This window comes from Centrocercus urophasianus, unplaced genomic scaffold (genome assembly GCF_019232065.1).
Source record: "Centrocercus urophasianus isolate 14NV4802_14NV808 unplaced genomic scaffold, USGS_Curo_1.0 seq_5, whole genome shotgun sequence".
Lineage (NCBI taxonomy): Eukaryota > Metazoa > Chordata > Aves > Galliformes > Phasianidae > Centrocercus > Centrocercus urophasianus.
Genome location: NW_024885088.1, coordinates 6,076,658 through 6,103,488, shown reverse-complemented (window position 1 = coordinate 6,103,488; position 26,831 = coordinate 6,076,658). Strand labels below are relative to the sequence as shown.

Below are 26,831 nucleotides of genomic sequence, written 5' to 3'. Positions count from 1 at the left end.
ATACACAAAGACGTTCAGTGAAATTTCTGTAAAATCATTCCACATTTTGTCCCTTTCTAAAGAGACAGGATTTTTGTATTCTTGTACTGAACTGCACAGTTACAGATCTTGTTTCCTTGCTGATGTGCTGTGTCATCAGCATCACAATAACACCTGATAATGCTTATTTTATTTGTAGGTCTTTGAGTTTGAATATCTCAGTGAAAAGAAAAAAAAATCCCTCATTTTGTATTTGGAGAAAGTGGAGTTTTGTGAAACCTCTCACTCCTTTATTTATTCAGGAACAGAAGGCAGAATAATTTAGCCCTAATCATTTGCCAAAGGGTCCAGCAAAACTCAGTGGCTAGGGCTGCAGCTTAGATGTCCTGGTTTTCTGTGGAGGCTCCAACTGCCAGCCCTACCTGATGTGGTTACTGCAGTGTACGAGATTATCAGCCATGATGTACAGACATGTATTTATTGGCAAGCATATCACAGCTCTTCTTCCTTATCTCTCTCTTTAAAAGATAAGCTACTTAATATTTGCCCTGTTAACCTTTTGAGCAGACGCAGGAACTTTCAGTCAGAAAATCATCACCAATATGCTCTGTTAGTATATCTACAGTAGTGAGTCATACAAATGCTTTCTCTTTTTTTGAAAGGCTGGAAGCAATGCAGCAGGACAGGTTTGTCCACCCACTGCATTTTGTTCCAGCAGCTCTGGCACAGAGCTGCATTTGGGATCAAATAGACTTAGGAAGCCAACATGCAAAGCTTGAACAGTAGACTAAAGTAAATATATAATGTCGTGGGAAAAAGTCTCTTGTTTGTTAATATTAGGTGATACAGAATATCTGTTGCTCTGGACAAGCAACCTGAGAGCTGCTGGATTATGTTCAGCAATGCTGTCTTTATCTCACTGCACAGGTTGCCTCCCTGTGCTTGGTGCGTATGTGCAGGCAGAAGGACTGGGGAAGCATTTAATTAAAGTCAATGCATGAATAATTTTTTTTTTTTTTAATTTCAAGAATGGGGAAAAATGAGTAGGGAGGGGGAGGTTAGTAGGAACTTAAATGAGAAATAGCTGGAGATGGCTTGTAGTAACACGGTAAGAAAATACGTGCTTTGGAAGTTTCAGCTGGCTACCTAATTCAAACCACTCCTGAAGGAAGGAGAAAGAATGAGGAAGTTAGCTTGTGGTCAGCAGCTTCTCTGCCCATGATATCCAGTTCATAATTATTGCAGGGCTACAGTTCAGTCAGCTTTTGACAAATGAATTACCAAGTGTTTTCTCTGCGTGTTTTCTATTCAAGTGTGTTTAGTAATAAATACTTGGATCCAATGGCATTTTCTTAGTCAAACACAGCCACTCCTAAGCATTAATAATAGCTCTTATTCTTTCTATAAGCCTCAGAACAAGATTCTTTTATTTTGATTGAAGTTTTCTTTACAGAAGTTGAGTATCTTGGACTTTCCCCATTCACGTTAATTTTGACTAATTATAGCCCTAGCACTCTTCCTCTCCAAAACCTCTGCAACAGCCCACACACTGTGTAAAAGTTTCCAGGAAATAGAACAAATCCTTGTGAGATTTGATAAGATGATCAAAATCATTGTATAAAAGGAAAAAGTAATCGCAGAATGACACTGGCACCAGGTCAGAATACAGAATTTCCTTACTCCTTTACTCATATTCAGTTTCCATCTTTTTAGGTTTGTAAAATGATCTTTCCTGAGAATATGCAATGCTTCCATTAGTCTGGCTTTGGAAGTCTGTAAATAACAATTTTCAGTCCCAAAGATTTGAAGGAAGAAGTAATAAGCATAAACATTCTCTGGTAGTGCTATTATATGATTTGCCTGTATTTGCAAACAATATTCAAATAAAAAGGTATTCATGGAAAATATATTTTTTAAATCACTACCTAATTTTTTAGTTATATCGCAAAAGAGGGACAGTATTCAACTTCATTCAATCCATATTTACAAGCAGGTAATAGGAGGTCATATGCCTCTTTTGGTGATGGTAAATTAAAATTTAACATTAGGTGCTCTTACTACTGTTGGAACCTTTTTTATAGTTTTGTTCTTTGTATAAGCAACTCAGTTCTGTTCACATAAATGCCTGGTGGAAATACTAGCACTGACAATTTTCATCTTCAGGTATTCCTCCTTTCTTTTTCTACCCACCCCTAATTATTGACCAGCACAGAGAACAAACAGAAATACATTTTTTTACAAGCCAGCCAAATGGATGCTTTTCCAAAGACCTCAGTTTGTTTTCCTTTAATAACAGTACCCTTTTTTTTTCTTTTTTCTTTTCTTTTTTTTTTTTTTTAAACCTTTTGCATTCAAGAGATGCCTCTTTTCCCTAGATGGCTTCACTTGAGCTTCTTTTTCCACTCCAGCGTTTTAGTTACTCTCATAAAATGATGCCTGTTCAAATGTCTCTACTCAAGCTGAGACAGATCCAAAAAGTACTTGTAAAGGGTGTTGGCCACAGTCCTGAAAACCTTTCTGCTGGCACTTCAGAGCTGTGAAGTGTTTGCCTACTCTATGGTCTCCAGATGAATGAGGAGGGAACTGAGCTTCCCCTCCAGCTGTGGATGACTGCAAGGTAAGCCACAGCACTTTAATAAGCAATTAATGAAATCAGGCCCATCTCGGCCTCTTGACCTGAAATTTTTCAAAGGTGACAATCGTTACCAAATTCAGCCCCCACTCAATGGTCAGTAGGGATGCATGTTGTGACCTAAATGTCTGGGTTTTCTAAGTCCTGCTTCAAAAAGGATTAAATTCTTGTAAGTCTCCCCTCTGCAAGTTATGAAGCCAGCAGGATTGTGCACTTTCACCTTTCCTACAACATTTTCACAAACTTACCTTAGTCAGGGAAAAAATACCCATAAGAGATCTCTGCAAAAAAATTTCTTTTGTGAAAAAAGAAAGATTAATCAAGATCAAAGATGGGGTTGGAGTAAATTTCTCAAACTGTTTATAAAAATGGGAGACTAAAAGCTGAGAAAACTTTTTAGATTGACTTCCTATATTTCTTCATTTTTAGTTATTTTTATTCAATTATTTCTATATGCTTAAGCAAAAACCTCAAAAAGGGGAAAGAAAAAAGATATAAAAAGATTTTATAATTATCAGAATGAAATACAAACCAGACCCTACCTTGGATCTGCAAAAACCCAAAACTACAAATTTTTGTGCTTACTTGGAGAGAAGACACTTTTCAGGATTCTTTTTGTATGTGTGCGTGTGTGCTTGATGGGAAAATGCTTGCATTCACAGTTTAAAGAAACATTTTTGTTCAAATAGACACCATGGTTCCTTTCTGTCCTACTTTGGTAAAAATCTGATCAGGTGTCAGTGGTGTCATTATTTAATAAAAACAAATCTTTATTTTTCTTCCCTCTAGCCTTTCTCAGATCTATCTATCTGTATATTAAAAGATGTCTTTCTTCTGAGTTCAGACATCTCAAATAAGCAAAACAGGAACATATAGTCTTCTTTATCTTGGAGAAAGATATAAAAAAAAATGCATTAAGAGTATTTTTTTAAGAAGGTAGTGGGATTTTACAGCAAAACAAGAATATTCAGATAATATTTAAATAACGCAAGCTTAATACTTAAATGAACCTCATCTGCCATATCTTCCTAGAATAAGCATGAGTGATAAAATATGAGCTTACTAGCCAAGGCTTGAGATCTCACTTCTGAAGTGAGACAAGGTAGTTTACCCTTCTCCCACATTCAGGAAATCCTGGGAAAGCTCAATCCCAGTCTGGTGCAGCAGGTGATGCTTTAGAGACTGAATAAGACCTAGGAAACCAAGGAGCACATGCCCTCTGTAGCAGTTCACAGGCTACCATGACTTTTTAATGTCACCCCAGCTACCTGTGAGAGACAAAAATAGATATGTCAGTGGCTATACTTTAACCAATTGATGGTGAGAGTTGTTGTTTCCAGTGATGACTAAGGCCTGCTTAAAAGTGCTGGTCTGTTTCTCACTACTAGGCATGGTTTGTGGAACTGAGGGTGAACTAATAGAAAAGCAGTGTGCCAGTGCCACAGCAACAATTTCTGTTCATGGTGGCACTATCTCATGAGGATGCCTGGTGGCAATTCGAGAGGGATGAAGTACAGTTGGTACCCAAGCACAGAGCTCTTCCCCAGCAGTGCCGCAGTCCTGTTGCAGCTCCCTGCTGAATCCTGTGATATTTTGCCTCTATTAATGTGGGCAGCATTGGGTCATATCTTTTTTCATGCTGCTTATCCAAAAGCTGGGTGAGAGTGCCTTTAAGACCAGTGACAAACAAATGACAAACACATTGCGAGGAGGGTGTGCTGTCAGACACCTATGGCACAGACTACAGAGTTGCACCAACCAAGGATAACAAAGACACATCTCCATCTAATAGATTTCTTCATGTCCTTTTGGCATGATTGCACTGGAGAAACCCATCCTTCCCAGGAGCCGAATGGGGTTTTTCTGCCCTTGGAAGGAACTGAAGGGCTGGGAGGCAGCAGGCACCCCTCTTGCAGCTCATGCAGAAGAGATTGTGTTTGCATACTCGGGGCACAAATAAAGGCAACATTTTCCAAACTATTTTAATGTAAATACAGGGGCGTCCACAGCTACACTAGCATGGCAGTTTGACTGGGATGATTGCCAAAGAACAAATTTAATGCACTGTATTTCATTTGCTCCTGACAATGGATAAATGGCACTCTTTTTGCTTAAATAGCATGCCCACTGCTGTCTACGTGTCTGCCCACAGGTGTTATGCAGCATGAACACTTATGTCTGTTAACATAAATTTGTTAGCTTGTGTTTGCTTCCCTCTTCTAGCGTGGCTGCTAAGTCAATCAAACCAACAAAAATAAACAAGTACAAACACTTCTTGCAAAGTGTGGAGGCAGCAATTAAAGCACGCCAAGGTAGGGTGCAGGGTTTTAATCACGTCGGCCCTTGGCCAAAGAGCTTGAATAAGTGCTTCCCCAGCCATGCAGGAGGAAGGAGGAACTTCCTCCATGTCCCTAGTAGGGAGATTTATCTATAGATTTTGTTTAGGGCCATGCCCTCAGCCATGCATTTCTACCTACTGATGGATCTTCACATCTCAGAATTTGCCTCCAACGCAAGTATTTCTGCAACCATTTTAAATATTAATGATAGTCCAGTTTTTGTAATGACAGTTATTTTTGACACGCTAACAAGCTTCTCTTCGGGTGTGTTTATTATCTTCTTTAAAGAAATGGTGACAGTTGTTTCTTCAGTGTTCGTGAAACATCGGCGCCAAAACAAAGCAGATATTTTGCTCTTACACATTAACAGGGAAAATAGGTAATTTTAAAGCTTTCAACTAAGATTTTTTTTTTTTTATGAGATGAGCATGCACACAAACAGTTTGTTAAATTTAAAGTTTTGTATGTAATAGGACCAAACTCAAGGATAATGCTGATGATGGATAAGGAAAAATGTATCACTTCAATATTTTTACTTTAGTTATTTTTAGTTATTTTTAGTTATTACGTGTATTAGAATGTAAATATGAGATGCGGGGTGGGGAAGAAAACCATCATACGGTGCTCCCAGAATTTCAAGCTTTCCATTTGATTTTCTATTGCTGTGAAATAGCTGGAAGTGCATCCCAGATATTAGCATACAAATAGTTACACTGAATTGTTTATAAACATCAAACATTATTTATAGCTCTCTCACACATACATCACCATGGAAACAAAGCAATTGTCGTACTATTAGGATGCAATTTCCCAGCACAGAGAGGGAGAATGGCAATTTATCTGCATCTGGGTGGTTTCACATTACTGTTTGTGGTCACAGATCTCCACTCCAAAGCATCTCTTGGATGTGAAATTAGTTTTGATTACCGAAGAAAAGATTAGATCAATATAAGGCAGTCAATTTGAAACAGCAGAGCACATGCGAAAACACTGCAATTACTGCACAGGAGTGACAGCAGTGCTGATTCAAAGGCAAAATGAGGAATTTTGAACCTGGTGCAGGCCAGGGTTTTCCATCTTGCCGTTGCTGATGGCCAATGCTTGTTGCCATCTGCTTGCTGGCTGGCAGCCTAAATGAAGCAGTATTGATTACAGATTGCAAATCTAAAAAATTAGCATTCAGAGGCACTTATAATCCCCCCAGTTAGGTTGAAGATTGAATGGATGAGAAATCCTTTCCCTGAAATAAGATGGATTATATGCAGCATCAAAATTTAAGGCTAAACATGCATCTGTCAATATAGTGGCAGAGATTCTCAAGGATATGTATGCTCACATATACAGATAGGCCAATTAGGGATGTTTTTTGTATGTATGTGTTAAAGACATAGCTTAGAATATAAGGCATTATGATTGCTGCCTTCCACCTGGCACCTGACATGGAGAGTATGATACAAAGAAACATATTCACCATCCTAATAGTATAAATGACAAGATGATCACACCTTGGCAATAACAGCTTTCTACTTGGTCATCCCTGAGTAACAGGGGCCCTCCACGCGAGTTAAAATATAATGGATGATAATTAATCACAACAGCATCCATGGCTTAAATTAATCATGTATTTTAAACACAACAAACAAACAAAGCTCTCAACCAGAACTGTCAGTCCTCTCAATCCAGATGTATCAGAGTGGGCTGACAGAATCTCAGAATCTCACACTGAAGCAAATTTTGCTGTATTACTGCTGGCAGCACTTCCCAACTCAGGGCTGCGAGGTCACTCCAGAAAGATTGCTTGTAGAAAGTTCCATTATTGCATGAATTCCATTTATTCCCCAGCTAGACTTGATATGAATTGACCTTGCTTTGTGTCTCATTAAAAAGTGCTCCTGAACTCAGAATGGGAGATTCCTTTGTGCAGTCTGTTCTAACACTGAAAACAGAACAACTCCTCTATCTCTGACAGAGACTATTTTTCAGAAGGGGAAAAAAGAATCTTCTCTTTCCTAGCAGATGTAAGTGCTGCAAAGTACTTTGGGAGCCTTTAGGATAAAAACTGCTCGAGTAAACACAGGGTATAATTATCATCATCTGCCATCTCTGCAAATCCATACATTTATATTCCACTTGAAACAGGAAAAAAAATCCTCAATGGGATGTCTTCCAGCGAACCAATTTAGCTAATGAGAGTGAATATCAATGACTGCTGGCTAATCAGAATGGTATTAGCATAAATTTTACTTAATGAGGACATATTTGGCTGGTGCCAGGAGCAAAATGGTACTGAGCTAGAATGTAAAATGCAAAGCGTGTGTAAGTCTCAACTGAAAAACAACAACAACAACAACAACAAAAGCTGCTAGCAGAGCAAATAAACAGGAATGTATCTGAAGTCGTGGTTATACCAGCACTTTCTATGCAAGCCAGCATTTTCCCCTCACTTGAGGCTTTTCAAACTTTTTCATTACTACAGAATCTTATCATCCATTTAACTGTGATGAATAAAACACCCTGGGGAACAGCCTGACAAGAGATTCAATTGAACTCTTTTAACCTCGTGTTGGTAGGTAGATCACCAAGGGAACTCGCTTTCTTTTTAATTTAAGGCATGTAATACATGCACTGTGCTGCACAACCAAAGTATAATTTTTCCTTTGTGTATTGTATAAGGCTCTGTTTTGAAAAATGCCCAAATACTGCTCTCAGCTTCAAAAGGAGCAATGTAACATTGCCCTCTATCTGCCTGCAAGCAATCTTCAGCAAAAATTCCCATCTGCTGCTGTTGTCTTGAAGGAGTTAACTTCTTGCCACATCCAAGTGCTGCTATGCACAGTGCAATTCTTCTTTATATATCTGCTCATATTAGACAGTCTGAGAAGGCTCCATGAACAATATGAAAGATTTTTGTCTGCAGCAACATAAAGGGGTTAGAGTTCAATGCTCTCACAAAATATTTAATCTTGTGAAATGTTATTTGTAGTGTCATTCTTGTATATACCTGCTTTGAAATTCCTAACCCTAGATTCTTCTATGTAAAGGAATATAGGGCAGAAGTGTTCTTACCTTTGATATACTATAGGATCTAACAATATTTAACTGGTGAAGTCATTTTTGTTTCCAAACCTATGTCTCAAATATGCTTGGGAACATGGAAACTCACAATGCCCTTATTCATGACATCAAAATGAATTCCATGGTAACACACTGTGATGACAAAATACATAGATTGCAAGGTCACAAGTCACACTTAAGAACAGGAGGGGAGAAATTGTTAGTTTAATGAATAACAGTAGACAATTCCAATAGGAATAAAAATAAAAAAATAACATGCCTAAAGTAAACGCCCTTTAATGCACTTCAGAGTCATTTCAATTTAAGTAGTTCTTCAAAGGTAGAAGGCTTCCGTGGGCTTCACCTCTGCAGCAGATTGAAGCACATGGTAAAAATGAAAGCAAGGCACTGTATGGTAGTGGTCTCACCTGCTGCGTTTTAATTCTGTATGCACAGAGAGAAAGTGCAACTGCAAGGAAAAAAATAGCAGAAAAGGAATCAACCATCTCCAAATGGTTCTTTCACTTTTTTACAGGGACCTGGTTTTCAAACACAGTGACCAGCCACTTCTTGGTCTATAGCCAGATATTTGAAATATTTCTGTAACAGTCAGCAACAGCAATCATGTTTTAGCTTTGTCTCATGAATTGCTAGTGATTCCATTGCTGTTTGTTTGCTGTAAACTATATCACAACAAAATGATTCAAATTTACTAGATTCTAATGTACACAGACCACTTCTGAAATTTATGTCATTATGCACCCCAAATATTTGTAGGTAGGAGAAATCACCACAACTCACTCATCACCTAAGTACAGCATAAAGAAGAGGAAGAGAAAGGAGAAAAGCAAGGATAAAATTACTGGTCTGGGGTCTGACCAAATGCCAAACATCTTTAAGACTTTGATATTGCCATCAGATCAGCTTGTAACTTCTCAGTACAATGAGAGGAGAGATTTGTAGAATAAGAAAAAAATGAACAAGAAAATCCCATGGTTAAGGGAATGTTCTTGAACATGGTATGTCTTAAGCATGAAGCAGTCTTTCCATAAAGTTGTGGCACAAAAGATAACAAGAACACATTTGAATGAATCTTTCCTTCTACCTCTCATGATCAAAACCTTCTTTGAAACTGCAACTAAAATAAATCACACACAGTCCATTTAACATGACTGTGTCATAAAACTGACCCTACATGGTCTACGCTTACCACACTTTGAAAGGTCAAAGGAGAGGATGAATTTCCTTTAACCTCTTGCTTAAATAGCATCTTATTTTTATTAGAAAAGATGTTATTTTTTTTACCATATCATGGCAGACAGCCCTATCCCAATACATCCTTACATAAACAGTGACTGAAGAGCCAAAAGGCAAATTGCAACTTAAAATCTACAGGGAGAAGCTCAGATTAGCTTTCTTTCCATATATGAGAGGAGAAGATTTGAAAGGCTGGAGCACTTCAAAATAGATGGGGGAGCAGCATCTTTGATTTTATTTAAATGGTGTAAAATCACTGGATTATTCCAAAATAATGAAGCATCGTTTGGTAAGACATTAACATATTTAACATATTCCTGCACTCTGCCAGTGATGGGGATGGTAAAATTCCCTTCATATTATACAAAAATGGCTTGACGGCTGCATGCATACTCAACCACAGGTGGGGGGTTCTTCTTAAATTGATGTCTATCATGTGATGCTTCATAAGCAAAGAACAGCAGGCCATGCTGCTTTATTCAACCGGGTTATGCTTTTACTCTTTCTTCCTGCATGTGAAAAGCATAACAGAGAGCTAGTAGAGCAGAAGTAAGATGTGTTTTGTTAGTTGTCTGAAGCCCTGGGGCCCGGAACCGGATAAGTCCTGATATTATACCCTGGATTGAGCAGAATAAATCCATTTTGTTTCCTACAAACATTTAGCCATTAAAAAAAATATGAGATAGAAAAACAGACTTTGCTGTCTGCATGCCTTCTTGTAAAGCTCGTATTGTGGAAATGTCAGAATCATTAGGTCATTGGCATATATTTTGCAAGCTAATGCTTCTACTTTAATTCTCACTGGGGACTGCATGTCTGCTTTTCAAATAAAACCCAGACTGAAGAAGGTGAAGAGAATTTAAAATGATGCTGGTAACACTCTATGATGGCTGATAACACTTCTAGATATGAATAATTGGGATAGATCAGCCAACTCTGACACAATCACAGCTTTTTAAGTACCTACTCTCATACCAATCCCCCCAAAAAAGTAGTTGGTTAGCATTAAAATTGTCTCATAAGGACTTGTGGCTCCTTTTAAATACACACAGAGACATGTGACTGAATGAAATTTTAAAATAAATATGGCATGAGAAAGAAATGTAATACATGAAATGATGTACATATAAGATAAAAATGGAGGGTTAAACTCCAAGCAGTCGAATTTACTTCTGAATCACCAGACAGATGCAGAAGAGGCAGTCACAGAAACATCAGACTCCCTCCAAAAACAGTTACTCCTCTCTGAAAACACCAGTGGCTGATAAAATCTGGCACATGTTCAAGTAAAATGTTAACACAAATGGGCATATAATGCAAGAGGCAACACCCAGCAATACTTCACCCACTCACAACTGGATAAAGAAGCCTCAAACTTGGCAGAAACTCTGTTGCCTGCATCCACACTCCCAATATCAGCTTTCCAGCCCTCCCTTGGAAACACACAATTCTTCTTCTCCCATAAAGATGGACTCATTGCAGAAGATATCCAACTTGACCAGAGGCTCCTGGATGGTGATGGCAGCCCCAGATTTCCATTCTGAGCTTGGGGCTTTCATGGCCTTAAACATCTCCAAATTCACCCAAATCTGCTGAGCGCTACCTGGTTTCTCACTGTGGCTTGCTGAAAACATATGAAACCACAAGTTTAGCATGATTTTGGTACTGCTTTATAAATCAACCCAGGTTTATTTGCAAATGAATTAGAGTCAGTAGGCAAGCTAGTGAACTCAAACAGACCTTAGGACAAATGCAGTTTTTATTTCTAATTTCTAAGCAAATCCTCAAACTAAACAAATTCATGCAAATCTCTGTTTTCGCTGTGGACACCTTGCGCAGCTCTACCTAGCTGCAGATTTCTTGGTTGATTTTACAATTCTGATCCATATTCAGTGGTTGTACGCTTCATGAGAATCCTACAGGATATATCCTGACTGACTTTCACAGGAACTCTATGTACTGTGACCCACTAACTTGAAGTTACATAGCTTCAATACAAAGGAAAATCAGCTGTGAGCACTGAAAGGTACCATTTCACTGGCATCCTTCAAGCTGTCCATTTCACTTCTGAATAATTCAAACTCTTTATAGGACTGGTATGATCCTCACTAATAACTTAATAAATATAAACTCATTCTAAAATTCTTTGAAGTCAAAATATAAGACCTAAACAGATCATGGGCAATTCATAAACATGACTCTGGAGCCATTAAAGCACAGATGTGCTCTGAAGCCTGAATTGTACTCCGGCTTAGGAAGCTTTTCAAGTTTTGCTGTTCTCTTCAACTTATTCTCATTTGTTATTCTAATTAAAGTCAGTGTGGCTCTGCAACCTATGTTGTGTATTACAGATAAAATCACAATAAATGTTGAGACATTCCTTTGAATCTGTAAAAATGACAGTTGTATTGTCATGTACAAATAAAATATGGATTTTTAGGCACTCAGTTTTCATCTGTGACTGCCCTCCCTCCCCACCTTTTGCACTGCAAGAGTAGGTGAAATTGCTAGTAAATCAGAAATAGAAAATTAAGTTTTACTCAGTTCTGCCTGTGATTCATTCTTGTCCTTCAACTAATCAATTTGAGCAGTTTGAAGCTTATTGGGAAAAGGTGAACTCCTAAAATATTGTAATAAAACAGTTTTCAAAATGTGTGCACAAAAAACATTCAAAATATATACTATGAAATGTAAATAATCCTAAGCAGCAGCCTCTGACACAGAACAGAATATCATATTAACTATCATTACCTTCAGTGAGCATGTGTGCACTATACAAAGGTGATTCACAAGGGAAACTGAGGAAATCTGAATTAATTCATTTTCTTAGAAATACTGTGGAAGGCAAGTAAGCTTGGAAATATCTTCAAAAATAAAGTACATATTTTCACAATTGGCTTTGCATATAGTTTTTTTTCTCCAATTATTGGCTCAGTGGTACATATATTTTTTCTCAGCTGTTACAAGTTTGCCAAACATTAGCCTACTGTATTTTCCTTTCCAGATCAAGCACAAGAGGAACTGGAACATGATTAAAAAGAAGGCCGTATGAGAATATGTTCTTATGAGAATAATGTGGGTTAGGGCAAAAGAAGACATGCTGCAAGAGGACTAGCCCTCTAAAAGGCATGGAGCATTTTGATTTTATCCTTTTTTTAGAGTTAGCTGGCTTCATGGAGAGCCCCCTCCACTTCTGTATCTCATAAGCACCTTGTTTTCATCAGATGTGAACTTTTTTTATTATTATTCTATACAAGACTTGCTGTACTTTATAAGTTGTAATACAATATTCTCTCTTGAGTGACATTAACTCATGAGCATTAACTGGTGCTGTAAAATGGGAGGTAGCCTCCAGAACCTGAGAAAAAGATAAAGGGGTAAGTGCAGGGCTTGGAAAAGCTAATACTATTCCCAGCACTGCTTCAATAAAGGTAACAAACAACAAATTGGGAAAGGTTCAAACAATATTTGCCTCTTCATGTAGACAGTGAGTTGTACGAAAGCAAAAATTGCCTTGATTTTGAATTGTACTGGGTCAGAAGCACGAGGCTTATTGAATGGAGATGAGCAAACTAGTTCTCATTCTAGATTACAGGAACCACAATGATACAGTTGTAGGAAAAATGAATGCATGGGAAAAGAAATTTCCCAGGAGAGGTGAGAAGATGGAAAGACTTCTGAGATACATATAACAAATGCAAGGGGAAAACTGATATGATTTAGTTATAAGAAGGAAGCTTGTAACTAAAGAAAGGAAGCAGGGACAGAAGGAAGCAGGGATAGGCTACCCAGGAGGACTGCAGAGACACTGCCTAATCCTTCAGGGTTGGAGCTGTGGAAGACAAAACTCAGCTGGAACTGGAACTGGCAAGGCATGTGAAGACAAGAAGGATTTTTGTATACTGACAGCAAAAAGAAAGCTAAGAGCAATATGGGCACTCTGCTCGAGGGTATTTAGTGAAGAGGGTCATGGAAAAGCCTGTTACACAGTACCTTTTTTTCTCAGTAGGGTTTGCCCTAGGTCTCCCAGATCCCTGGGACCTAGCAGTGTCCTAGGGCAGGAAGAAGTAAGTATCCTCAGCAAAGGAAAAGTGAGATAGATGATTACTTAACATATATGGACATGCAGGACCTCATGGAGTGAAGAAGATGGATGTTGAAGGAGCAAGCCAACATCACTGTGAGACTGCCTTGCCATTTCCCTAAGTCATGGAAACTGGGAGAGAATTCTAATCACTGAAGAGATGCAAACTTCACGTTCATCTCCAAGAAGGTGGAAAGTAGGATCAAGGTTGATCAGTCCTTGGTCCTTGAGAAAGTTATAGAGAAAATCCTCCTGTAAGCCACTTGAGTCATGAGGAGGACAAGAAGCTGAACAGGAGCAGTCAGCATAGATTTACCAAGGGCAAAACATGCTCACCAACCTCATGCATTCTGTGGCAAGGGAAAGGCATTGCACACTGTATATTTTGGCTCTAGCAATGCCTTGACTGTGTCAAAGCCCAGAATAAAAAGAAACACATTGTGTATTCCCATACTGTGAGGTAAAGGAGAAGAAAATGAGTAGGACTCTTTTCAAAAGACAGCTAGAACCAGTAAACAAACTAACATGTTTTTATAACTTAGACGCATATATATATATATAGCTTATATATAAAAAAAGCTATATAGCTTTGATGCACAAGTTATTCTCATATGCAGAGAGTGTATACAGGCTACTGGCTAATTGGAGTCATAGAAACAGTTTTGAAGAAAAAACCTATATATGTTGAAAGCAAGTTGATAAAAGCTTTCTTTGATACCACTGGAGTGAACTCAAGCCGTTATGTGTGAATATGAACTTCATGTGAAAGTATAACAAAATCTTGAAGAAATAACATTTATAATTGTTTTCTTATAAAACATTTTCAGGAAAGGGAGTACTTACTCAAGGGGTGAAAATGCCTGATATTAGGTTGTTAAGAAATCGAATGCAGTAGGAGAGAAGCCACTAAAAGGTAGAAAATATATCTTCAGATGTTTTTAATGGCATAGAAAAGCTATCAACAGAATATAAAATGAAGTTAACAGAACCCAATTTCCTTGTTACATACGTGCCAACACATACCTAGAAGTGTACTTAGACAATAACTTAAGGAAAAAGTTAGACTTATTACTCCAGTCTAGCAGAGAATACTGATGCCCCTTTAGAATGGGTCTTTTCTATGCCAGCTCCTGAAGAGGAAGGAGAAAGTCTTCCTACACTTAAATCCTAAGGCAAGACATTGCTATTTAAAAAAAAAAAAAAAAAAAAAAGGTGATATATTTTTTTTTTTTTTTTTTGCCAAATACTCTCATCTTACCATAAATCTGGGTTGTAGAATGTTACTTTAGAAAGATAATTCATTTGTGTGAAATTTTAAATTGCTCGGTTTGAATACAATGCTATACTGTAAATTGCTCTGCTCCCATATGATTTCACAAAAGGATGTCCCAGCATGGGAAGATATGGAAGGCAATAGAGTTTATTGATGGTATTTTGCTGTGGGTATAAACTTGATGTGGTGTAAGCCAGAAACTTAAATTGAGGAGTAAGGGCAAACTGAGGGATGAATTCTTAACATTTAGGTAAAAAAGGAGTAATGAAGGGGCTCTGGAGGTGGTGGTAGAGGTATAGTAGAAAATATCAGTATTTTTCTACTTACAAAGAAACAAACAACAGATTTAAAAGAAATATATATATATATATATTCAATCTGATTGCCATAACTATTGATCCAAGAACATTAATCTAAAAAAAAAATAATATTATATATATGTAATTATAACAGGTAGTTTAAGGACAGTTAATGAAGAAGATGCCTTTCCTTTTATTATCTGATCACAATTGCTATGCAAAACTGCCCACTGAACTCACTATGAAGGCCCTGCAGCATCTTTTCCAAAATGCTATACACCAGAGACTGTAGTTAGTGCCATTAACTACTTCTAGCTTTAACTGGATGTCAGCACTATGGGCAGAAAAATGAAAAAGTTCCCACACTTACGCACATATGAAGAAAAGGCTCCTGTATGAAATGGCAATACTTGCAGAAGTAGACTGCAAGCCGTTTATGACAATGGCAGAGAAAAGAGCCACACAAACACAACTTTGATTGAAGAGGTTACTCTTTCATGTGCAGTTAGATGATCTGTAGCTAGAACATAAACCTGGAAAAGACTTTTTGTCTTTTCCTTTCTGTCTGAGTCTTAAATAAAACGGAGGTAGTACAAACATGAAGTCTGATGTTGTTCATGTAAATATGTTCAAGAAAATATTTTCAGTGTCAGACAGGATGCAATCAGTCACTGCAAGGGACCATAATGCAAAAATGAGACTTTGCAAATGGTAATACCAGTGATTAAGGCTGGCTGTTTTAAATGTAAGCCTATTTTTTTAACAGCTTTGGAGGAGAAATGTATGTTGTAGATGGTACTTTACTCAAAGGCGCTAGATCAATAGTGAGTAAAAAATTTAAATAGGAAATATGAGTACTTGAAAGATTGGAGAATATTGGTTAGAAACACATAGAAATTGGCTAAGAATTAGTGCAGATATAAAGGGAAAAAAACATCCCACCATTTGGCTCAGATAGCCCTCATTTGGCTTAGATAGGCTTTACATTTTTAGATGAATAACTCTTTCATGTTTAGGATTTAGATTATACCTAATTTCCAGAAATATCACCAGTAGATTACATAACTGTGAAAGGCATGATCTGACATATAAAATTTCTGTTTACATATAAGAAATTACCTGCCTCGGAGAAACAAAAATGCTGCTTTTGAAAAATTGTTGATTTTTGAAAATCTTTATAAATAGATGGAAAATAATTGCAGCAAAAGCCACACCATGTCAATACATCATATGATTTAAAGTCTTCGTAGTCACAAAATAGCACACACGAGGTATTTGAAAGCAAATGCTGTTATGAAAATCCCTTGTTCCTTGTGTAAAATAAGTTTGTCCATTTCTCTGATGATATTACTAAGGGCCACATGAACAGTGGCTAACCCAAACTTGCACAAAAGAAAGAGGAAAAAACGAACATTCAGAGGCTCAAAAGCTCCATAACAGAGTACAGTAAAAAAGAAAATGAGGATCCAGCAACTGTGGTGGAAAGAACTGTGAAGAAAATATTGTACAGAGCCACAAGCAAAGGAGCACAAGCTCAGGCTTTGCAAAATTTACTGTACTGTCAATCTTTTCTCCCTCTTTCATCAAGAGATGAAAGGGCAATGTCTCCTCAGAGATGTCTGACACTGTTTTGCCTCCTTAGTTCAGAGCTATTAATGTAAGCAGCTTGACTTTAATCAGGGGTCCATCTCTTTTTCTTCCAAACTCCTTTTTAAAGCAGCCACTAACACGGAAAATGCCAACTGCTTTTTGGTCATCACCTAACACACATGATGACAGGGCTCAACTACCATACAAATTAAGCTACACAACCAAGACGATGTGAAAAGGGAAACAGAAACAACCAAAGTTGACTATCAAGAGAATAGCATGGGAAAAACAAACTTACTCCTTGACCATGGTATTACAAATTTGTTTCCCTTCCTACTGCTTCCAGCTTCTTTCACTACAGTTTAAAGATACAAGTCATTTCTGGGCAAAGTGAATTTTGAAAACTAAGTGACAAGACTCAAATTGTACATATGGATTTGTCCCAAGGAAAATTGCGCCAAGACTGCAGGATGCAGTCCACTCACAAAATCTGCTTCTGTGAAGTTGGATCACACAGCTAGAATTGATCAATGGTAGGAGCACAACATCTCTGAAGTACGTTTCTAGATTTGCAAGTAGAGACTTACTGAACTTTTACAGCCATTTGGCTGATCTTGGCCCCTTCCTTTTTCTCTGCCCCATTCTATGCATTTAGACCTCAATGAAGGAAAATCATTTATAAATGCACTTACCTTTAAAGAGGTGATTAAAGCCTACAGGCATCAGTAGCAAGCAAGCATATAATTACTTATGTCTAAAATAAAGATTAATAAGTGCATTCCTAAAAGAATTTCTTACAAGAGATATTTCCATAATCCTGTTTGCCTATAAAAAGCACAAAATATTTCTGTAAATAAATAAAAGCAGAAATGTGCTCTTGGCAAGTATGTTTAATTAAGAAGTTGTGCATTTTGATTTATTTGGAACATGATATATTTCAGCATGCATTAATTTCTTTAAACATAAGCAGTGTCTGTGTGAAGTGATTTTCAAGACAGCATAGTCTACCTTTTGATTTTTCAAGTATAACATCTATGCTTCTACTGTTGAACCAGTCACTAATGGTCGCTCAACCACAGTAAACAAAAAAGCTTCCTTCCCTTTTTGTATGGCCCATTTGATGCTGTTTCTTGATCTTGAATTAGTTGTTGACTCATATCAAATGCAAATCAAACTCTTTCAAAGTATGAATCACTGCTGCCCGTGGTTAAGGGGGTAAGAAGAGATGAGAAGGGAAATATTACATTTCTGGACAATGCTGATGACTGAGAGCCGGTATGACTCATACTTAAGAGGGCTGATAGGCCCTTTCAAGTCAACAACTTATGAGATTAAGAAGCAACTTCAAACAGGACTTTCAAAGGGAGAAGAAAACATGAGCTGTAATAAGCAACAGAGTAATGCACACAGCCACATCCGGAAGTCCTCGCTGATGCAAGATTCCCATTGACATGAATTTCATGGTTTGCAAGAACTGCTCTCAAAGTTCATGGTTTAGAACTGTTTGTCAGTTAGCTGGAAGCTTCAAACAGATGGAAGTCCACTTAGAACAGGTTTAAGGTAATGATTATTTTGGTCAATTTTTGTAAAAGGAGAGTAATCAAGAGAGCTGAATGTCATTCCTCACAACCTCCTTCCTCTCCCCCCCCACCCAAAAAAAAAGAATTTCTTATCATATATATGACATTGCTATGAAAAAAGTGAGCATACCTGTAGTTACAAGGAAAAGGTTATGGGGTAGGATGAGGGGTTCTATTTGCTGAAAATTAGATATGGGAGATAATAGAAAAAGTAGCATTCAATTAATCATTTTGGTGTTAAATCTAATTTTATATTATATGGGAAATTACTGTTGAATTAGAAAAAATGTCCATCCCTACAGCAAAACATGACTGTTGAGGAGAAAGAAGCAGCAAAAAATACATCAGAAGATCAGTAAGTCAGAAATGTACCACTAAAAACTGAGAGAGATTTTTGCTGTTATTTTAAAGATTACTTTTGTGTTGAGATGTGATATTTAATCAAAGCTCGTTTTGTGCATTACTTTCCTACCTACCACATACATTACTGCACATGAGCTCCTTTTATATTTGACTATGCCGGATTTAAATGCAAAACTCATAATGCTCTCTTTGGAGGACAAGGAATCAACATGTCTTTTGTGTATGAGCAAGATTCTGTCTTAATCCTATAATAATTTTCTAATTCCTTTCATATTCTTGTCAATAGTGCTTAAGACAAAAACTTGGCAAAAGAGCTTTAAAATAGAGTAAAGGTGTTGCTCAACTAGTGTAAAAAGACCAAGGAAGCAAGGAGATTTACCTAATTTTAGAGAAGCGGTGAAACAAATATTTTTACTTAGAAGAGGGTAGTGGACTTGGTTTCAAGTCTTTAAGAACATTTTGGATTAAAGAGCAAACACAATTAGGATTACTTGGCAATTATACTGGGGTAATCAGCCAATGATCCTGCACAGAGATATGCAACTTCTATCACTTCTGCCCAAAGGAGGCATTGTACTGAATGGCAGTGACCCAATGAGTGGCTGCTATCTGCAGGCAGCCATCCGTCAACCCTCCTCCTCTGAAATCTCTGGACAAAACCTTGGCCCCTCACCCCACCAGGCATTCCTGTGGAGGGGGGCATCCACAGGGACTTTCTGCCCAGCCACAAGCTGGGGCTGTACCATCTCCTGGCTTCTCCTTCCTGCTCCTCCAGACGGTGCCAACTGACTGCACTAACCACACATTCTGATATGACAGATTAAACACCAAGAATGAGGAAATCAAACAGCACACAAAATCCACAAGGCAAGCTCGCTGGACAAATATTTCCAATTAACTTTGCAGTTGGGCCAAGCTGAGTCTGAAGCTGGCTCTGTAATCAGAAACCTCTCAGTCAGCCGGGCGGGTTTCATGTGGTTGGGCTGCTGTGCTCAGTCTGGCAGCAGAGAAGCTAGTCCTGTGGAAAGGACATGGTGGGAGGATCATAAAACTGGTGTTTGTGCACTCTTTAAGGCAGGCAGTCGCTTATTTTCGTTGCTGTTTAAGCAGGCAAGTTAAGGGGATTCAGGTGCAAAGTCCCATGGGCACATCTGGAAATCCAGGGACCCAGGAGCTATGCCACAGCAACGCCCCAGTTATTTCCAGCTCTGAGAAGATGTTTTGCCTCAGCCCAGCCTTTCTGGGAAAGCAAGGTGGGACAACATGTTCATTCAGCATGGACAACACAGGCACGTAACTATCTGCATGACTTGTAACTAGTGCTTAAGACCTGCCTGTCATAAGTACTCCTGAATGCAAGTCAAGCACATACAATGCTTGAACCAACATCAGATCCCTGTCTTGCCAGACCCTCAGTAACAGCAGCTTTGAAGTTTTGGCTAGCACTGAAACAGTTTCTGTAAAATGCACCACATATAGCTTCTAATTTGAAAATATTAGCATGAATAACAATGTGTTTGATATGCATTCAAAGTTATGCACTTTGTTAAAAAAAAAAAAGCCTCTAATAAATGTTTGAGAGAATCTGTCTAGAGAGGGGACTGATACACATTTGTGGTGTCACTTCTTAGTTGTTTAAATTTGAAATGGGAAATTAGATTGATTAGATTTTCCATTTTAACTTTCTGGTTATCCTCTGATGCTAAGTTGCTAATTACATGCAGGTGGTGTAATATTCAAGTGATGAAAATTTGTGGCACAGAATACTTACAGTCTTGCATAGACCCGAGTCAGCAATGCTCCACCAGATTTACAAAGTAAAGCCACAGATTTAACAATGAATTCCTGCTTGCGAGGAACCAGCACAAACAGTAACAACTCCTGTCACCCAGCAGCACCTCTTGTGCACCTCAGATCAGACTCTGATGGAACTGATGCGTATTCATCATTCATTTAGGTCACCTTATGTGTGCTGGGTTTTCAGCTTTAAAACCTTATTTTTAAAACATAGATTCAAGTATCTTAACATGTACCTGGAAACTCTGGAGGAATAAAATCCCTGGCAATATTTATGGGTTTTGTTTCTTTGCTTATTTTTAATTGTTTAGTCATATTTTACATATCAGTATTTTCTGTTTCCTCAACAAAAATGAGGGAATAGAAACCTGGAGTAGCTCACAGTCCCACCTGCACATTTTGCCCTTCTCTTTCTATCAGTGGGTTTGTATTTCTTTAGGACAGCTATTCTTTGCAGCCTCCCTCCCTCTTCTAGTAGCAGCAGCACTTAGCTTTGAGCTGTGCATAGCCATCTGTCCACATCAGGACTTAAGATGTGAGTGGTGCATGGCATTTGCAGGCCTCGAGGAGCACCTCTTGCTCTCTCCACATAGGCTGGAGACACCTCCCACACATGGGCATTCTCAAGGACCCCAGTACTTTGCAGATGCAAACTTCTTCTACATGTTAATCAGGGCTGCAAACAGCCCTGAATAAACCATTTTGTTCAGTCCAACATGCATAAGTGATTAACAGAGAAGAACATTGACAATAAACATTCCCTGATCAGAATAGACCAGCCTAGATTTCAGATTCACCCATTGCAAGTTCCAGTCCTGTCCTGCATTTATTTGCCCCAAGATGCTGTCTGCTTGAAACCAGGAGCCCATTACATTAGGCTAAAGATGCACACACAGAAACAACAACAAAAAGCGGTGGAGCTTCCAAGAGCTGGCAAGAGTCTGAATGAGCAGTGAGGAAGAGAGGTGGAAGGACAGATGGAAAGTGAAGGCATGGAACAATGCATTGAAAAGCTGGAGTGTCTTAAGAACAAAAGTCTCACTTACTTTCAGCAGAGCTTTTGAAAACTGCATCCAAAATGACTTCTTCATGGTCACAGAAAGGAAGCCAGCAATGAAGCTGATACAGGAGCAGCAGTCCAGTACCCACAGAACCCCACAGCTTTCCTAAGAGAGCTGGAGGCAGGCTTCATACACTACAGACTACCAACTCAGGATAGTAGACCCATCTCGGAAAAAAGTTAAATACTCCAGCAGTGCTGCTGAAAACAAACAATATGGCACTGGCACTAATGCTAGCCTCAGCATCCAAACCACTAAAAGGAAAACCATGGCAGCAAGGCTTGCTGAAGAAGTCAAAACCTCATGAACAGTTATGAGGGAGGAGGAAAAGGATTTGCAAATTCTGCAATCGTCTGTACAAAGCTGCATCAAGATGTACAGCTAGTGAGATCCTCATGGTGCAGTGAAAAATATGCACCTGGCCCATGACTTAGTGCAGGCTTAAGGTGAGAAAACTGCAGCTAGGAGAGAAAACAAATATTAACTAGAAGAAATTAGAAAATGGAAGGAGGGCCAAAGGGCAGGGAACAAACCCAAGTTCCTCTTTTCTCTCATGCAAGCAACAGAAGATTTCAAATTTAATGAAGAACCTTGAATTCTGTTGCTTTTTTTTTCCTTTTCCTTCCTGTGGGGATTTTTTTTTTTTTTCATTCTAATATAAGGTTGACAATTGCAAATTATGTTCTTCAAGAGATGGCTATGCAGTTGTAAATAATGAAGTGGCAATCCTTCCCTACCAAAGGGGTGGCCTGGGTCCCAAGTACTGAAGAACAAGCCTATGTGCCCAGTTCTAGCCTTCAGCACAGTCTGTTGTGACCAGGAAGGATCCCTCCAGGGAAGCACACCAGGGAGCATGCTGCAAACATGGCTGCTCCCTGTTCTGCAAATACTGCCATAGTGCTATGCCAGAAAGGAAAAGACATCCAAGACACTGCACAACCTGCACAGAAGCTTGCTTTATTTGCAAGCTGTATTTCCTTGACACAGCCATGAAGCTGTTTTTAGCACTCTCTCTCTAGATGACTTCTGACTGTCAACTGAGGCTTATGCAGGTTTTTGCAATTTTCTCTAATATGACTTTGGTAATATTACCATATGCAATGCCAGAAATATAAAAATTCTAGTGATGCAAGAGACTACAGAAGTGATGTCAGAGGTTGAGACACAAGTTTTTAATCTAACCACACCAAAAACCCTTATAAGTCTTTCAAACTCTAACACTGGATTGATTCCTCCATCTCCTACCCTTAAAAATATTCTAAAAGTGAGACAGAAGAGGATAAATAGATTAGAATCAATTATTTCCCGACCTGATTCCTGTGCTTTTACAGGGTGCATATTCTGGGGACTTTCCACCATCCATGGTTCTGCTTACTGGGAGGCAGGACCTATCTGGATTGCAGCAATCTCAGCTTATCTCAAAAGTCCATTGGTTTCAGTTGTCCTGCTTCTTCTCTGAAGTCACCACTCCCTGCTGGTTTATAAACTCCTTGCCCTTTGGCAAGACCTTGAGACTTCAGCAGTTTTTACGTACCCAGTCTTCCAGTGGATCCTGCTAGGCTCTGGAATCAGAAGTCACCTGTCTGGCCTTTTTCCATGAAATATGGTATTATTATGAACAAAGAAGCAGAACACAAGGAGGAAATACAGTCCAGAATAGTCAGCATCCTCATTAAAAATTAAAGATTTAAACAATTAAATATATATTATGAAAAAAATTATAAAAATGATTAAAAATATGAGTATATTTTAAAGAATAAATACAAAGGAACAATTTAACCAGTTTGCTGATGGAAAGCAGGTTCAAGCATACCATCTTACAAAGCTGTGTGCTGCAAGACAAGGTTGACTCAGAAGCTAAATTTTGTGGATCAAAGCTCACCTTGCTGATGGCACGAAGAACTAGGAATAGTGAATTTAGTGTTCACATGTCAGTGATATTAGGAAAAGGGAGAGGACAACAGAAGATATGAACAAGGGGTTGTCCTGAGAAGACATAAGTGAGAGCTTCCAGAAATGTTGCAAACAGAAAGGACAAACTTGGCCTTCCTCTGGCAGTGTGGTGTGGATCTTCACCTGGCAATCAGGGCCCAGTGTGGCCTCTCCAAATGCACAGCTTTGCACCAAAAAATATTACTGGCTTGCATCACTAGCTGTTATGAAAGGTTCAGTTAGGCTTGGCAACCACTGCACTATAATGACTGCTGTGGTTTAACCTCGCAGGTGGTTGAGCACTGCACAGTCATTCATTCACTCCCCCCACTTCCCAGTGGGACGGGGAGAGAATAGGGAAAAAAAACACAGAGTAGAACTCATGGATTTAGATAAAACTATCTACAAAGATAAAGGAAAAGAGAAAGGAATATATGTACATATATGAATGTATATAACAAGTGATGCACAAGGAATTGCTCACCACCCCCTGACCAATGCCCCTGAGCAATAGAAGAGCATGAGATGAACTGCCACCCCCTTCAAAACTTCTTCCATATAATATCATATGGTATGGAATATCCCTTTGGCTAGTTTAAGTCGGCTGTACTAATTCTGTTTCCTACCAGCTCCTTCAGCCCTTCACTGTGAATGGCCTTGGCTCTGTACGACACTGCTCTGCAGCAACTATAAGCATTAGTGTAATATCAACACCGTTTTTCTCCTAGAATAAAGACATAGCAGATCATACCAGATGCTCTGAATAAAACAATTCCATCCCAGCTGAAACTAAGACACGTCTAGAACAATATTGTTCTTCTGTAAATTAACCTCTTAAATATACTCAAGCTAGTAATTATATTCATTAAGTTTCCTACTATTTTAGTCGGGTCTGTTGCTTTTTGTTCATGATGGTGATATTGAACAGGAAACTTTCTTTCTTTCTTTTTAAATAATGACAGGTATGCTTCTCCTGAAAAATTCAGTCCTGCAATTTGGTTTTGCTTCATGGATACAAACTCTCAGGAACAGATTCTAAGGGACAGCTCTTGAATCTTCTTGTGGGAAAGACAGGTTACTTTTCCTGAGAGACGTTTTAGAGCTTAGAGAAAGTGCATTTGTTGAGTGAGAAGCATACAGTTGTCAGGGAAAATAATTCAAAATGAGGGAGCATTTTAAAATCCTTTCTTTGGTCAATGCTGGCAGTAAAAGTCTCACTTGAAATACTGCAAGAAAATACAGCTAGCCTGCATGGGGGAGCTGTGGCTGAGCAGGAAACTAAATGCAGTAATTAACAGAGAGATTTTAACTATGAAGCACAAAACACAGCACAGCACATGGACGAGGGCATACTTTCAAATATGGCAAAGGACTTCAGTGACAGTTAATCACTCATCAGCATGTCCCAGCAAGGATTCTCCGATCCTTTCTTATTGGGGTGATGCTGGGTTCTTGAGTCCACATTAGGAGATCACATTTTGTGAAAATGGTGCCAGATAGACGAGCTAAAAGAATTCAGCCTCATTGCTTATGCAGAGAGTGGTCTAAAGTAGCGACAGTGGAAGTATGAGGAACGGGATACAGAGCCTGCTGATTATTCAACCATGAGGGTACGCTGAAAGATTTCTTTCTAAGCCTACTCTAGCACAACTTCTGCACTGGGCCTAGACAAGTCTGATTACTGTACACACTGTGCACTAGCTTGGCAGTGAAGTCATTCAGTAGTCTGATTAAAATAACATCTTCGAATTCCCTTTTTGTTGTAATTTACAGTCTCTCTCCTTTGGCTGAACCTGCCAGCCATCCTGGAGGTGAACAAAGAGAATGTGCTAAAGTTGCCAATTCTGGAGCCTGGTGTGAGAGAAAGTCTTTGTTTCCAAGGCCTGTATTTACTCTGGAGACAGTTAATCAAAGCTACGCATAGCATTGTAATTCTTGTGTTACTTTCTTCATACGGGTATGAACTTGGTGTCTGATCCATGGGACTGTCTTTCAAATCCCCACAGTAGGCAACTTAATTGCAACTTACTCTAGGACTGGTTGAGACAAATTCAAGCTTTTGCAAAATGGCTTTAGGTAATTAGATTACATCACTACTGTTGTTGTATTTCATATTAGCACCATGGACACCAGCACGGCTGAAATGAATATCGAGACTGTTTCAGCAAAAAGCCATTTAACACAGCACAAAAGGAGACTTGCAGGAGCCCATCCCCATAGCAAGGAAGAAGTGAACATTTGGGACAATATGATCAATTTATCAAATGTCTAGCATAAAATCAAGGGACAGTATACACAGACACATCTAAAATGAGAGGGTGATAAAGGTGTGCAGGTTAGATGTTCTCTCTTTGCTATAAGCCCTCCTTTAATAAGCCAGATTGCTTCCTACCATGCGTAAAAACTGTACATGTGGAACCAACATCTGATGAATCATTTGTCTTATATTCAAAAATCATATGGAAAACTTTTCCTAAAGTTCTCTGCTGACTCCAGCAGACACTTATTTTTTATCCAGGTACAGCTGAACAAAATCATAAATAATTTCAAATGACCAAGTTGCTGATTTGCTCCATTACACAAATTCTGAAGTCTCTGATTCTAAGGCAAAGTAAAACTACACTGAAGCCACTCAGGCTATTGCAACTCTGACAAATCTAGTTGAGAGCTTTGCTATGAGGCTCTGCAGTCTCCTTTCAGTGTAGAATTACGTATGGAAGAAACTTTCCTCACAAAAGAAATGGTGTGCTGCTTAACATGCAAATACTAGAAATCTCTTTTGAAATACAGATACTTGAACAAACAGATTTGTAAAGCTAGTAAAGGCTTTTTAGCATGGGCATGGATGCAAGTTATCCTAGATAAACATTAAATATGAAGATCACTGATTTATTTTTAAACTACTATTTATTTTTTAAATGTCTCCATTACACAAATGCAAACAAAGCATACTAGAAACAGAGCACTCTGTGAAAAGTCCCCTGAGCACTGCCTATGTGCGTACATCCAGCCCAGAATATGCCTTATGGGCAATGACCTCCAAATAATTCCAGCCAATCTCCTTGGAGAGGATGCTGCTATATCTAGGATCAGTTCTGGGTGGTCTCCAGTTGCACCGGAGAGACTGTTTTAATGCAGATGGTGTTGTAAAATATTTTGTGACTCTTAAGGAGATGGTGGTAAAAACTGCAGTTTGTAACATGGCTTCTTCACCATCTTTATGAAATGAACCATACCAGCACCTGCCTACGTCATGTTTGTTTGCAATGAACTTTTGCCAGTTTGTTCTGCCATTATTCAGATGCAGAAATTAGGCAAAGAGCACTGCATGCCGGTCTGCAGGGCATTGGGCTAGGAGTCAGAGGTATGGATTTGTCACAGGTTCATTGCTTACTTGTGACCTTGGTTCACATTGTCTGCTTCAGTTTTAGCTTTTGTAATCTAGCAGCATGCTTGTGCAGAGATATCTGCAACTGAAAGCAAACTGGGATTTCTAATGTGCTGCAGTACCAAACCCTAATAGCAGCAGAAAAGCACCAAAGGAGTTGCAGTGTCAAGTGCAGACAAGAGTTTACCTACAAACTAAAGCAT

General features: G+C 38.7%; 1 long non-coding RNA gene across 3 annotated transcripts in view; it reads right to left on the bottom strand.

The window, feature by feature from the left end:
- The window catches only part of LOC122169141, a 71,424-nt gene extending 48,731 nt beyond the window's left edge, over positions 1-22,693 (bottom strand). For 2 of the 3 annotated variants that reach the window (XR_006171483.1, XR_006171485.1), the window contains exon 1: positions 21,294-21,730. This is a non-coding gene — a long non-coding RNA (uncharacterized LOC122169141). Of the gene's footprint in view, positions 1-21,293; positions 21,731-22,618 lie in introns of those variants that run through there. The other variant, XR_006171484.1, reaches the window with a different exon arrangement.
- Positions 22,694-26,831: the final 4,138 nt, after the last annotated feature.